At 32.4% G+C, this 16,223-nt stretch overlaps 2 long non-coding RNA genes across 7 annotated transcripts in view; one reads left to right on the forward strand and one right to left on the reverse strand.

Annotated features, from left to right (window-relative positions):
* The window catches only part of LOC140623484 (uncharacterized), a 251,144-nt gene that overhangs the window by 74,155 nt on the left and 160,766 nt on the right, over positions 1-16,223 (forward strand). For all 5 annotated transcript variants that reach the window (XR_012023093.1, XR_012023091.1, XR_012023090.1 and 2 more), the window contains exon 4: positions 3,730-3,838. This is a non-coding gene — a long non-coding RNA (uncharacterized lncRNA). The remainder of the gene's footprint in view (positions 1-3,729; positions 3,839-16,223) is intronic.
* LOC140623485 (uncharacterized) overlaps positions 1-16,223 on the reverse strand; it is a 50,262-nt gene that overhangs the window by 17,273 nt on the left and 16,766 nt on the right. The window contains exon 3 of one of the 2 annotated variants that reach the window (XR_012023094.1): positions 2,216-2,353. The exons of the other annotated variant lie outside the window; for it this stretch is intronic. This is a non-coding gene — a long non-coding RNA (uncharacterized lncRNA). The remainder of the gene's footprint in view (positions 1-2,215; positions 2,354-16,223) is intronic. 2 annotated transcript variants of the gene reach the window in all.

Consider the following 16,223-nt stretch of genomic DNA (forward strand, 5'->3'; position numbering starts at 1 on the left):
CTAGCCATTATTCCCTGAAAGCACCTTTGAAACCTCTAGATATGTGGCAAACATGAGGTCCAACCCTCAGGGTATAGCCTCAAGACAAGTAAACAGACCTCTTTCACAGAAATACCAGGAGTGTGTTTTAGGCTGCTTTCTGGGCAATGCTCTGAGACTAGTAGCCTGCTAAGAAATGTCTTTTCAATTTTATAATCCCATAGAGCCAGAAATGCAAGCTAGAACCATGTGATCAAAGGACACTCTTGTGTGGACTGCATGTACCCTGTAGTTTTAGCAATGCAGCTGGAGAACGTAGGGCATGGCATGCTTGCCAGCCTTAACATTTCAGCAAGAGAGCACAAGGTTAAGCCTTGCCTGCCAGCTTTTTTGAGACAGCAGAAGGGTGTTATGTACACCCACTGGTGCTAGCAAGGTAGAAGGAGAATGCAAAAATGGTGCCCACCAGTGCCTCCATCCCTGGAGAGAGTTCTAACAGACCTCTGCCTGTGTTTCAGGCACTTTAAGATTAGAAAATGACTCTCTTTTGTATTAGTCAAGGTCCTTTCAAACTGCTGTTCTTGTACTGGGTCCCAGGTTGATTGAGTCTACATGCAATCCATTAAAGAGAAGTATCTCAGTTCTTTAGGTGTAATCCCCATTGATTTGCAAAGCCAGACATTTTGGGGGTTTAATCTCTCTGGTACAAGTCCCAAGGGTTGGTGTGTCTCATGTGGAGCACAAACCCCTTGCTCCTTAAGGAAAAGCTCCATATTTGTGAGTTCCCTCTTTATTAGGGGTAAAGTTTTTGACAAGGTTGTATATCTGCCTCTCCTAATCATCTTCATTTGGCCCTTTTGTCTTTTGTTTCGGAGGGACTGTTCAGCTAGTTTTCAGGTATTTTTAAGAAGGAATTGTTCCATATGTGTGTCCATGGAAAGAGGTAAGTTCAGTGTCTTTCTATGCTGCCACCTCAAACTTCAGCCTGTCCTCTAGAGTTCTTAAAATTTGGTAAGTTGTGTGTGTGTGTATGTGTGTCTGTGTCTGTGTGTGTCTGTGTATGTATGTATGTATGTATATTTATATAGTTGCAAACATGTTTTAAGGACTCTAGAAGAGGGCAGTTAATATATGCATACATACATACAGTATATATATATATATATATATATATATACACACACACACACACACACACGCACACACACACAGACATATATAAAGCATTAATAGGGTTTTCAGTGTATGTAGATATAATCTATAATTTGAATATATCTTGCTTAAAGTGGGGAAGGTAAAGGGAACTGTGAAATTTCTAAACTTTAACCTGGAGTAAAAAATACTGATTTTAAATGGTTTATGAAAAATTAAGTATAAATTTTAAATCCTGGGTAACAACTAAAACATTATTGAAAGAGTCAAAATTATCTTTAACATTTTCCTGTCACCAATAGAACTAGTAAATTAAAGATCAAAAAGGATATAGAGAATTGAGGGGGAAAAACCCAAACACCATCAAGCAACTGTACCTAATTGACGTTTATAAATAATAAATTTCACCTAATAATAGCAAAACACATATTCTTTTTTCTCAAGTGTGCATAGAATGCTTATCTTGGTCCATGAAATAAAACTTAGACACATTTAAAAGATTTGGAATATTACAAAATATGTTCTTTTACCATAATGAAATTAAAGTAGGAATCAGTAATAAAATACAATAGAAAACTTAATGAATACTTCAAAATATACAAAGCAAAACTGAAAGAACTGAAAGTAGAAATAAATGAGTCCACAATTATAGTTGGGTCTTCAACATTTCTCAATAAGTTAAAAGAACTAGTAGAGAGAAAATCAGATTATTCTGCTTGACTTAAGCATATGAGCACAGGATCTCACCTCTATCTACCACCTCTCTCTCTCTCATAATGTCACATCATTTTTTAAAACTTAAATTTCTACTCCATTATTTCTATCACTATCCAAATAAGCTATATAAGTCCCAGCTCAGTTAAAAAAAGTATTGTCCTCAATTCACTCTACAAACTATCATGTTTTTCCTTTTTACAGTAAAATCCGAGAAAGAGTTGTCTATGTTCCTTGCCTTTATTAGTACTCCTATAATTGCATATCGAACACACTTTAGTCAGGCTTAAATCCCCATAATTCCCCCAAAATTGCAGTTCTCAAGGTCAGCATAGGCCTTGACACCACCTAATCCAATAGTGATTCTTACTTGCTTATCTCCCTTTCCTGTTGGAAGCATTTGACAATATCGATCATTTTCTTCATGTGTTTTCTAACTCTCCATCCTCCCATCTCACTTGGCTGCTGCTTCTCTTCCCCCTTGTCTGTTCCATGTCAGATGACTAACCTGTGAAAAAGGAAAGATTCTCCTCACTCAATTTCTACTTTTTCTAAATTTGCTCAATTTGGTACAGATTCTAATTGCTGTGGCCAAAAAAACAAACAACCATGGTTTCATCTTGAATATCTCTATCTCATCTTTCACATGAAATTCATTAGCAAATCTAGTTTGAAACACATTCTGAATTAGATAATGGTTGTTTAGCCTATGTTCATGTGTTCATGGCACCATAATCTTTTTTTTTTTAAGATCTTATTTATTTATTCATGAGAGACACACAGAGAGAGGCAGAGACCTAGGCAGAGGGAGAAGCAGGCTCCTCCTAAGAGCCCAATGTAGGACTTGATCCCAGGACAAAGATCACGCCCTGAAACAAAGGCAGATGCTCAACGGCTGAGTCAAGCAGACATCCTGGCACCATCATCTTCACTTAGAATTTTGCATTAGCTCGCTGAAAGTTCCTTTCTTTTACCCTTGTTTCTATATCCACCCACTATATTTTCCACATTTTACCCTAAGAATGATCTTTCAAAAACTGAAGTTAGATAGTGTCATGTCTCTGTATTTCTCTTCTTACAATAAAAACAAAGAACTTCCATGTCAAGCAGGTCTCTACATAATTCTTCCCCTACTGACAGTCTATCCTCACTTTCTCCAATACCATTCCAGCCACACTAGTTATACTCTGCTTTCAATGCATCAAGAATGTTCCAGTCTCAGGTCCTTTGTAACTACTCATCTTTCATCCCACTGTGCTATTCCACATTTGTATCTGTGGCTTTCACTTGCAATCTTATTAAAAATACTATATCTGTCATCACTTTATGACCCTTAAACTTTAACCTATTTTTTTCTTTCTTCTAGTGTTTTATACCACTTGCCATATTATGCATTTGGCATAAAATGCCATTCTCATTTTCCTCCAGTAAAATAAAGCATTATAAAAACAAAGAATTTTTCTTTTATTCTGTTTTATTTATTTTTTCATTGAAATGAAATTGGTATACAGAATTATATTATGTTCAGGTATACAACATAATTATTCCATATTTGTATTATTACAAAATGATCATAATGAATATAGTTAACATCCATCACTGTACATAGTTACAATTTTTTTCTTCCTGATAACTTTTAAGATCTATTCAACATCTTTCAAATATGCAATGCCATACTATATTACTAACTATAATCACTATGGTGTGAATTACATTTTTGCAGCTTACTTGTTTTATAACTGGAAGTTTATATTTTTGACCATCTGTCTTTTTTGTTGTTGTTATCTGTAGTATCCCCATTACTGAAAGTGAAGACTGGCAAGTAGCAAATATTTGACAAATGAATAACAAAATATAAAGGTAACCAATGTTTTTGAAACTTAGAGAATGAAGATCAGAAGGAATAGTGGGAGACATATGGAAGAAGAACAAAGGCAATGAGAAGCCACTCCATGACTTGAAGAAGACATATGACATTAACTGAGTTAGAGTGGTAAGTGATCACCTTGTGTGCTATGAGAAGAGTGGATTTTAGGGGAAACAAATTAGAGAAAAGTGAAGAGACTAGTAAATAGTTTAAGAGAGAGCTTTTGGCCAAATATGCATAATAGTGGATTCCAACATTGGCAACAAAGTGAGTGGAGGTTCAATTCACTGAAAACAGAGAAATCCTCAATAATCCAAGAAGGCAGATTAACATGGGCATCGGAAGATCAGTGCTGGAGATATCTCTGTGGGAATCTCCAGCATGGTGTCTAAAAGCAAAGGATCAGGTGAGATTATTTAGATAAGTAAGGTAAGTGCTTGAGCTAGTACAACAAATGAACTTAGGTATTTGAACACAGCCCAGAAAACAACAACAGGAACAACAAAAGGGGTAGCCCAAAGTGTAAAACTCTAAGCCAATGGTATAATGGCATTAGCTAGAGGAAACTGGTAAGTCAGTAGAAACCAATGGAAATAAAGTGTTTCAAGATGGAGAAGAGCCGTTCCAGAGAGAAAGTATGTTGGTTAAGAATATAGAATCAGCTATTAGATAAACAATGTGAAATTTCATAAAGTTTTCATTGACACAGTGCAAAACAGTGTATTATTATACTTTGGAGTGCACTAAATTTTATGAAAGAAGATAAAGTTAGTTACCAAGCTAATATATTCTAGTGGGCAACACAGACATTAAGTAATTGATTCCAGATAAGTCATTTTATAATTTATATTTTTCAAATATACCATTATATAATCATTTGAACTGACCATTTTAATTCAAGGAATTGATTCTACAGATGCATTTGGACACACAAAATATATGCAGGTTATTTATTGTACCATCACTGATTGCATCATTATGTCTGATAGCAAAATAATGTTGAAACAAGAAGCTCTTCCCCAGGAGACTGAGTAAATGTTATGTCAGGAAAGTTTCTATGTGGCTGAAATATGAATGAGGACTGTGTTTATGCACTAATATTAATCGACCACTATGATACATACACAGGCATAAAATATGTATGGATATAAAATAGCTGAGTACGGAATATTGCCAATAATATGATAGCATTAGAATTCCCACATAAGGCTGTGGGGACCTGAGAAATTTCTAGGAATTTCACCATTTACTTGATAAAAACTGGATATAATAGTAATAATATGGCACCCTTGGTGTAAAAAGCAGAAAAAAGAGTACACATTTTGACTTGAATATATATAACATATTTTTAGAATTTTATTCAAAACACTGTGTGTTTTTAAATTTGCATCTAGATACAGGACTAATTATTTGAGGGCACAAGTATGGGACTAGACTTTTACAAGTGTATTGTTTTACAAATTTTAAGTTTGATAACATGAAATATATCACAATATACATACAAAATAGGCATTTAAAATTATAATTTTAATGGGGTGCAGAGTACTATGTGTTCATTTCTTTTTAAAATTGTTGTTTGTTTTGTTTTTATTTCTTTTATCAGTGGTCTAAAACATTGGAGACAATACAAGGGAGCATACCTTTGTGAGAGATAGGAGGAAAACCCCCTGTCATGAATCCTTCTAATTATATCTCTTCCCCTACCTCATCTTTACAGATTGTTTATAGTGAATCTCTTGTCACTGATACTGATAGAACTGTATCATATCCTTATGTTAAAAAATGATTGGCTCAGAAACATCTTTAGAATAAAATACAAATCACTTATTAAAAAGAAGTCAATATTAGTAACTGTTAGATAAATGATATATTCCAAAGATCTTTGCTTTGTACTGAACTCTGTCTTTAGCCAATGTAAGTCTTAGAATTTTTTCACCTGTTAATAATTTAATACCTGATATCAGTTTGTTATTAAATATGTAGATAAGTAAATTCAAAAGAATTAATTATAACATAAACCTAGTAGCTATACACTTTTAGCAAATTTTAAATGTTATCTCCAGGATTCAGAAAACCATCTTACATTTAAAGCATATATTTTCTAAATGAGTACAGTTTTCCTGCTTGATCTATGAGCAATCAATAGTTGATCAGCTCTCTTCACAGAGAAGATTTCTTCCAATCTTATGTTGGAAGAAACATAAGATTAAGTTTTGAGCTTCTGGGTGCGGAAGTGGCCAATTAGGACAAGGACTGAAAGTAACAATCAAATCAAATCAAATCTTCATTCATTTACTGCAGTAATGTAAGTAAGAGGCCAATAAGGGAGGTAGGCAGGAATGTTTCATTTTCCCCCATGGACTAATAGGGAGAGTGTCAGTCAGATGACAAGTAGTACAAATGGGGGTAATCCTCTCACTGCTGAAGAGCCTTGAATAAAAAGCTCCTGCCATTTCATGGATCTAGGGAGTCTGAAGGAGGGAGAGAGAAAAGAGCTAGTAGTGGAAAAGTCCTGAGTCAGTATGGAGAAATATTTTAGTCAAGACTCCACCACCAAAAGTCTAAGCAGAGCTAGCAATAAAGACATGTTTATGAGCTTGGCAGGCCATGGAAGGAGTGACTTGGTAGAGGGTGTTTGGGCTGGGTCCTAGTCTCCTCCTCTGCACTGGTTGGACACTCAGTCTAATGTGGGGAAGTTTGCCCCTTTAAGACTTGCCAGGAAAAGCCTTGTGATTGCCTATGGTTAGCCTTGAAAAATTGTACTATGATTTGGCCTAGAACTGGACTCTTTAATAAGTTATATATAGCCATATTTCTGAAACTGTAAAACATTATTTTTATTTCAGTCATACATATTAATAATGCAATTAAAAGCATGAGTATCCAACCAGTATTTCCTTATACAGAGAAAATAATCTATAAAATATTTAAACCTAAAAAATTGTTATTTTATCCTTGGTTTAATCTCCTTTTATATACAAGTACTGGAAAGATTTTAATATTAACCAGAAAATAAATTGTCATTATGGTAATAATGGAAAATAGTTAGAAATGATACTTATGCTGAGTAAAATGCAGAGGAAACTTTTCTTTATTGGGAACAATGAGTATTGGTAGGTGGAAATATGATTTGACATCCAAATTTCCTGGAAAATTTGAAGTGATTCTCTGAGCAGGTTATACACAATATTTAAATTTTAAATATTTCTAATATAATTTGATTTCGATTGATTTAATCTGTGTTGTATTATGGTTGTCCGATTCTAGTTGGAAATAGTCTTTGGCCTCCTCAAACAGCAGCAGATGCACTATTTGCATAAGTAGGATGCTTTATGTAGGCTTGTATTTTTTGATGCCTCTAGATTTATGACACCAAATAATGTTGTATGTAAATGGAAGAAAATATGATGATGTAATGGATGTCAGTTTAAAAAAATAATTAAGTTTCCTTTAAAAATAGTAAATGTTTTTACAATTACTCTGGAATATATTTGGATATATGAATTGATTGCTTCATTCGTGGGTGTATGATCTCAAGTAGAAAAATTTTTAAGGAAACAACTGTCTTTAATTTTTAAAAATAGTTTGTTTCCTTGTTCCTAATTTTATTCAATTTTTATATGTTTGAGCTCTTTAGTACCTATGTATTAGTTTTCACTATAAGTTATGGATGTTATCTGCAAACTATAATTATATATCAATTTTAATAATTTAAGGTAAACATAATGACATTTAATTTTTAGAATATATAATTCTATATCTTGTGGTATAAAAATGCTTTCAGAGTGAAAAAATTGGGAAAATGAGTTTCCATTTAAAATATGATACACATATATTTTATGAATGTTCAACTCATTTAATTCTAATATTATCAATTAGAGACATGAAGCATAGGGAAATGAGCATTAGCTTTGACTCAAGAATTCTTGGGCTCAAATCTGTGTCCTATACGTATATTGATAAAGCTCAGTGGCATTTAAATGACTAATAAAATCACCACACAATATTATATATTAATATTATATATTTATGTATGTATGTGCCTTTTATGCAGTTATACACATATATACATATATATGATATGTGTGTATATGTGTGTATATACATCGCTAGTACTGAAGATACAAATAAAACTAGCACCCCTTTTACAGAAGGTGATGGAGACAGAGATAAAATGGGGTATTATGGAGAACCAATGAGAGGCAATCTGAGCAGAGTAAAGTGTTTGGGGAAAAATGTGAGGATTGGGTATGACTAAAATCCAGTAGAATTTATAGAAATTTCTGGAAGAAGTAGCATTTCTGGAAATAAGTGACAACATAAGAATAAAATTAAAAATAAAGACTGTGTCAAAGGGGAATATAGTCCACTCATGTAGGAAGCATAAAGAGACAGAAGAATGAAACAAGATTGTGTAAATGGGAAAGAAGTTTTTCTTTATTGTTGTCCATGATTAAGCAAGAGAGAAGGAGGTAAGATGAGGGTGTAGATGAGTAGGAGATTTTGTGTGTCATGGAAGATACTTTGGATTTGGTTTGGTGGGACAATGACTAATATTAATCTTTTTTTTTTTTCTCAAAAAGTTCTTGTGGAAGCTAGGTGGATACTGGATTTGATGGTTTAAGTTTTGAAGCAGGAAAATAAATTAGTTGATTATTGTCATTTTTAGCAGAGAGGTGATAGAATTCTAAATAAAATATAATGTAAATAGGAAAAATAGGAAACATAAAAATATTTATAAAGTATCTTAAAATTGTTTTTTAAAATATGTATCCCTTAGTGCATTTTAAAATTTCACATTCTATATATTTTTTATACTCTAAACAGCAAGTGCAGTGATGTTTTACATTTCTACACTGAATAAATGAAGACGTAAAATATATTTTTTACACACTTGTCTCTTAGAATCTGGCCAAAATATGTCATATTTCAGACAAACTCATTATATCTCTACTCGTTTATTTCTGTGTTTGTGCTTCTTATCATTTCTCCCTGTGGAAAATATAAATGTAAATCTTCATAACTTTTCTGCAATGTACTTTGAACACTCTATTTAGGCCCTCTGCCCATAATTTAGGTTTTTAAAAAATGTTTACAAATTAAAAAAATATATTTATTTATTCACGAGAGACACACAGAGGCAGAGATATAGGCAGAGGAAGAAGCAGGCTCCATGCTGGGAGCCCAATGTGGGACTCAATCCCAGGTCTCCAGGATTATGACCTGAGCCAAAGGCAGAGGCTTAACCTTTGAGCCACCCAGGCATCCCTATATGTTTTTGTTTTGTTTTGTTTTTTTGGCATCAAGTTGTATTAGTCCATTTTAATTTGATATTAACTACTTCTCAGATATATCATTTACAAATATCTTTTCCCATCCAGTTGGTTGCCTTTTTGTTTTGATGATGGCTCTCTTAGCTGTGTAAAAGCTTTTTAATTTTGATTAATCTTAATAGTTTATTTTTGCTTTCGTTTCCCCTTGCATGAGGAGACCTATCTATATATGTTGCTAACGGTGATGTACAAGAGATAACTGGTTATGTTCTTTTTTAAACGTTTTATGTCTCAAATTTGGATCTTTAATTCATATTCAGTTTATTTTTGTATAATGGTGTAAGAAAATGATCCAGTTTCATACTTTTGTGTGCAGCTCTCCAGCTTTCCCAACACCATTTATTGGAGAGACTGTATTTTCACCTATTTTGTATTCTTGCCTCCTTTCTCAGATTATTTGATCATATAAGTGTGGATTTATTTCTGGGCTTTTTATCTTATTCCATTGATCTCTGTGTCTGTTTTTGTGCCAGCACCATATTGTTGTGCTTGCTATAGCTTTGTAGTATATAAAATCTGAGACTGTGGTACCTCCAATTTCATTCATCATTCTTAATTTTTTTTTTGACAATCAGAATTTTTTGTGATTCCATACAAATTTTAGGATTATTTATTCTAGTTCTGTGAAAAATGCTGTTGGTAGCAATAACATTAACTCTGTAGTGTACTTTGGATAGTATGGACATTTTAACCATATTAATTTTTCCAATCCATTAGAATGGTATATCTTTCCATTTGCTTATTTCATCTTCAGTTTCTTTTAGCAATGTTTTATAGTTTTCATTGTGCAGATTTTTACCTCCTTAGTGGAATTTATTCCTAGGAATTTAATTATTTTGGTGCAAATGTAAATAGACTTGTTTTGGGTGCCTTTTATTTCTTCTCCTTATCTAATTGTTGCAGCTAGGACTTCTAGTACTGTGTTGAATGAAAGTGGTGAAAATGGCATCCTTGTTTATTCCTGATCTTAGAAAAAAAAGCTCTGGGTTTTTTGTTTGTTTGTTTGTTTGTTTGTTTGTTTGTTTTTTACCATTGAGTATGATGTTAACTCTGGGTTTTTTATATATTTCTTTTATTATGTTGAGGTATATTCCCTCTAAACCTACTTTTTTGAGAGTTATCATGAATGGATGTTGAATTTTGTCAACTCTTCTTAGGTCAATTGAGAAGACTATATGATTTTTATTCTTTGTTTTGTTAATGTGATATGTCACATTGATTGATTTGTGAGTATTGAACCATTCTTGCATCCCTGGAAATAGCCCCACTTGATTGTGGTCAATGTATCTTCTAATGTATTATTGAATTCAGTTTGCTGATATTTTGTTGAGGATATTTACATCTATGTTCACCAGGGGTTTTGGTCAGTAGTTTCTTTTTTTCTGCAGTGTCTCTCTGTCTGGTATCAGCTCTTCTTTAAATGTTTTCTACAAAACATTCACCTGTGAAGTTGTCTGGTCCTGGAATTGTGTTTGTTGATAATTCTTTTGTTTACTGATTCAATTATGTCACTGGTAATCTTTTCCAATTTCTTTTCTTCCTGATTCAGTTTTGGAAGATTATATGAATCTAGCAGTTATCCATTCCTTCTAAGTTGTCCAATTTGTTGGCATATAATTTTTCATAGTAGTCTCTCAAGTATTTTGTATTCTGTGTTGTTGATTGTTGCTTCTCCTTCTCCTCTTCAACTTCTGATTTTGTTTGTTTAGGCCTTCTCTTTTTTCTTGATGATCATGGCTAAAGGTTTGTCAATTTTATTTATCTTTTAAAATTCAATTCTTGGTTTCTTGATCCTTTGTTTTTTTAATTCACAATTTATTTTTTCTATGATCTTTATTTCCTTCCTTCTACTGAGAGTTCATTTTTTTTTAAATATGACTCTAGACTTTATTCTTTTTTGTTTGTTTCTCTAGGTGTAAGTTAAGATTGAGATTTTAGTTGTTTCTTGAGGTAGGCCTGTTATGTTATTAACTTCTCTCTTAGAAATTGCTTTCACTGCATCCCAAATATTTTGTACTATTGTGTTTTTATTTTCTTTAGTTTCCATGTTTTTTTAAGTTACCTTTTTGGTTTCTTTCTTCATTGACCCATTGCTTATTTGGTGGACTGTTTTTTAGCCTCCACATGTTGGTGTTTTCTCCAATTATTTTTCTCATAGTTGATTTCTAGTTTCATACCATTATGGTCAGCAAAGATGCTTGATCAGTCTTCTGGAATTTATTGAGAATTGTTTTTTGGCCCAATCTGTGATCTAACCTGGTGAATGTTTCATGTACACTTTGAAAGAATGTGTATTCTCTTATTTTTGAATGGACCATTCTGCATATACCCATTAAGTCCATCTAGTCTAATGTATTGTTTAAAACCAGTTTCCTTCTTGATATTCTGTCTGGGTGATCACATGTTGATGTAATGGGGGGACTTAAAGTCTCCTACTATTATTGTATTGCTATCAGTTTCTCCTTTTATGTCTGTTCATGTCTGCTTTATGTATCTTGGTGCCCCTGTATTGGGTACATAGATACTTAAAATTGTTATATCCTTTTGTTGAATTGTTCCCTTTATCATTATGCAGTGCCCTTCTTTGTCTCTTGCTACAGTATTTGTAGCAAGCTTATTAATAACAAAATAAAGTATATTTTGTCCAATATAAGTATTCTTACTCCAGCTTCTTCCTTTATTTCTTTTGCGTCTATTTGCATGGAAAATCTTTTCCCATGTCTTTACTTTTAGCTTATATTTGTCTTTATGTCCAAGTGATTATCTTGTAGGCAGCACGTATATGGTCTTTTTTCTCTTTGTTTTTTTGTTTAATTTTATCCATTCCATTGCCCTGTTTCCCTTGATTATAGAGTCCTAAGTCCATTTACATTTAATGATGAGTATATACTTATTGCCATTTTGTTAATTTCTGGTTTATGATGTAGTCTCTTAGGAATCGGTAGTACAGGATTATTGACAGTAATTACAATGCTGTGCATTAGATGTCCAGAATGTATCATCTTCTAACTGCAAGTTTGTACCCATTGACCAAACTCTTCCAAATTCCTCCACTCCTTAACTTTTGACAACCATCATTCTATTCTCTGTTTCATTTGACTTTTCAGATTCTGCATTTAAGTGATCCTAATACAGGATTTGTGTTTCTTGGGCTTATCTCACTTAGCATAATACCTGCAAAGTCCATCCATGTAGTCACAAGTGACAAGATTTCCTTCTTTCTCATTTTCTTTATAATTTGTTGGGAATCTAAGGCTTGGATTGATTGATTGATTGATTGATTACTTATTTATTTATTTTAGAGAGGGAAGTGGGGAGGGGCAGAGGGGGAGAGAGAAAGAAAGAGAATCTTATGTAAGCTTCATGCCAAGTACAGAGTCTGATGGAGGACTTGATCTCACCACCCCGAGAGACAACCCTGAGATCATGACCTGAGCTGATATTAAGAATTGGATGCTTAACTGTCTAACATCCAGGCACCCCAAAAGCTTGGATGTATTATGATAGAGCTCTGCAAATGGTTTCAAAATATTACAAAACTAAAGATTATTTTTATAATTTTAATTATGATATAAAATTTATTATTTTCAAAAATAGGCTTTTTTAAGGTTTCAAGTTAATCAGCTATTAGTTTGAGTAGGCTTTTTTGTTACTCTGAATGACTTTTTAAAATATTTTATTTATTTATTTGAAAGAGAGAGAGCATGAGTAGGGCATAGGGCAGAGGGAAAAAGAGAAGCAGACTCGCTCCACTGAGCAGGAGCCCTATATGTGCTTGATCCCAGAACTCTGAGATAATGACCTGAGCCGAAGGCAGACACTTAACTGACTGAGGCACCCAGATGCCCCACTCTGAATGATTTTGAAGGCTCTCTGTGTTCTGAGAGTCAGAAGATATTTAGAAATATTCTTTCTAATGTCTAATACTTTCTTACCACATAAGCAATGAAGTGAGAAATTGTACAGCAGATTATAGATATGGGTAGACAGATTTTTTCTTCTTTTCTTTTTTCTTTCTTTTCTTCTTCTTCTTCTTTTTTTTTTTTTTTTTTGTATAGTTGATACCATTATTACATTAGTTTCAAGTATACTGGGCAGGTAGGTTTCATTACATGCAGTAATGGACAACATATTCAGTCCCTCCAGAAATTGGTAGGCTAGCCAGTTCTTTTTAAGGGAATCATTTTTCACTAAATAGTGCCAAAATAAGGATGATAATAAATCTTTAATAATTAAGAAAATTTAATGTGAGATTAATAACAGAAAAAAACTATTCTATGGAACCAGAATAGTTTCACTGTATATATGCATTTATTTTTCATATTTGGTATTTTTATTTTCAATTCATGACTTATAGATATTCAAATTAATTAAAATTACTTAAAGCAGGCCATATAATGTTAATGATACAAAACATTATATCTTGAATATTATTAAGATTATATATATTATAATTTATATTTGAAAAGGATTTTAACAGTTTAATTTTAAATTACAGAAGTTTAAAGGGTACTCAGCATTTTACATTTGAAAGTATTTGATCCTAAGTCTAGCATACAGAATTTTCTACAAAGTTTTTATTAATACTACATGTGTCTTTTTAGAGATTCAAGTGTATATTTATTTTTATATTTTTACACAGATACTTTGGAGCACTTTTTCTCCAGCTTCAACATTTTTCCCCCAATGATTAAAAAGGGGATTAAATTTATAACTGACGTATTTTTATATCTTGTTACACACAGACATACATAGACACACACATACACACACACACAGGTGTTCCCCCAAAACAATCTCACCATTGACACATGCCAGTCATACACATGAAGCAATTTTTGTTGTTGTGTTTTACCAGACTTGTAAACAGTATTCATTTAGCTCTCTCAGAGCTGTATTATAGCTGATGTGTAATTGGCAAGAATCATTTTCTTCTTTAAAACCATAATTAGGATCCCTGGGTGGCGCAGCGGTTTAGCGCCTGCCTTTGGCCCAGGGCGCGATCCTGGAGACCCGGGATCGAATCCCACGTCGGGCTCCCAGTGCATGGAGCCTGCTTCTCCCTCTGCCTGTGTCTCTGCCTCTCTCTCTCTCTCTCTGTGACTATCATAAATAAAAAAAAAAAAAAAAGACTTAAAAAAAAATAAATAAATAGATAAAAAATAAAACCATAATTATAACAAACAACTTCCAATAAGCATATGAAATGCAAAATAATCTGGGCCAATGAACAAAATATTTTTATGAAGTCCAAGTAAATCCACGTGATGGAGCAATTATCAAAATGCAAGTCTTATGCCAAAGGATATAGATATATTTGTTTGTTTAAAACATATTTAGTCTTTAAACCATTTCAAAGTATATAACATTTTTTGACCTACAAATTTTATCTTAAATGAATATTTTTATATTATAAATAACTTTCAAGGTTAAAAAACACAATAAGGTAGACTTAGGTTAATTTATTTTTTTTTCCAAGTGCCTCTAGCAGAAATGTATGATGGATGGTTATCAGGCAAATAGAATCATTTGCAATTGATTATTTCCACTTCTCTTATTTGTTATTATATCTATACATGGTTGCTTATTACACTGACCCATTCAACTATTGCTGAAAGTTCAAAAAGATTCTTCAATTTCTCCTGTAACTCTAGAATTCATATGAGAGCATCAACCAATAAATCAAGCAAAATTCTGGCTCATTAACCTTTTAGGTAAACATTGGAATTTTGATCTTGGCATGTTCATGTTGAATATCATAAAATAATGTACAGATGGCATTGTTACTATTGCATAGTTTAATTCTATATTCAAACATATCATAAAAAGCAAATCTAAGACATTTATCATTCCAAAAAATAGCATTCTATACAAATGCATACCTTAACATACATAAAGAAGTTCAATTTTGCTAAATTTTTCTAGAAAATGAGTTTTCTTTGTAACAATTCGATGTTTTATCATAGAAAGGCAGTTTTAATTTCAAGGCAGGATAACGAGGCTGGTCAAAACTACATTTTTACTGTGCTAAAGAAATAATTAGGTCTAATTATGTATGATATGCTAATAGAATATGAATTGTAAAAATTTCAAAAAGAAAATGCAGAGTGTTAACCCTTATTTTATTAAAGATTACTTGAAAACCACCTTGCATACTGATTTTACTTCATTCTATGCAATGCCAATTACAACATCAAATGAACCTCAAGATAATAAGCTTGAATTAAATTTTCTGTAAAGATTTCCACATTGCTTTGGTAGCAAGTTATATCTGTTAAAGTTATATTAAAGTCAATTTTCACCATAATTTTTTACTTAAATATTTATATATTGTAAGTCAAACATGAATATTTGATCCATTAAATGTCTTGAGACCTTAAAGAAATACACATACAGAAAAGGCTGATGTTTTGAGAAAATAAAACGTTCTAAACAAATGGCATTTAAATTCAAAGCATGGATGTTTCAAGTCTTTACAGCCTACTTTTATTTAGCTGCTTGACATTTATATTCACGAATAAATATAATCATATATAATCAATGGAAAATTAAAACTTTGATGAATTTATATATTCCTACTTTGAGAAAATCCTTTTTTTTTCTCCCTAAATCACTAGACACTTGGATTTGAATTGTAAGAACTTTTGAGTCACCATACTCTATGTTTTGCACTAAGCCCTTCTTAGCTAGTAATTAGTCTTTTTTTCTCTAATGATTCAAAGTCAGAAATTAATTGCACACATTTCAGATTGATTAATGGAAAGAACAAAATAATGAGTCACTCACATAACCTGATTAATCCTACAAAATCACTTAATATGGCTGTAGAAGTAGCTGAAAAAATGGACAAAATTCACCTATTAAAAAATTGGAATGCGTTTTTATGATTAAAGAAATAAACCTTTCAAAGGAACAGAATTAAATTCACTTCTTATGTCCCTTTAGTGTGATACATTCACTGATATTGATGTATTTTTTAAAACTCTGCTGGCATGACTGTGAGACCAATGCCAGGGAAAAACTTTACTTGCAGTGTAACCTCCATTTCTCCTACAATTTTAGAGTTTTAATACCTACAATATTACTTCTAACTCTATCCATCTACTGGCAAATTAAATAGCACATGAAAAAAATGATGTTATCAAATAGTCTCAGTAGGGAGCTGTTTGTTTTCCTAA

The sequence above is a fragment of the Canis lupus genome, chromosome 33 (genome assembly GCF_048164855.1).
Source record: "Canis lupus baileyi chromosome 33, mCanLup2.hap1, whole genome shotgun sequence".
NCBI classification, from domain to species: Eukaryota; Metazoa; Chordata; class Mammalia; order Carnivora; family Canidae; genus Canis; species Canis lupus.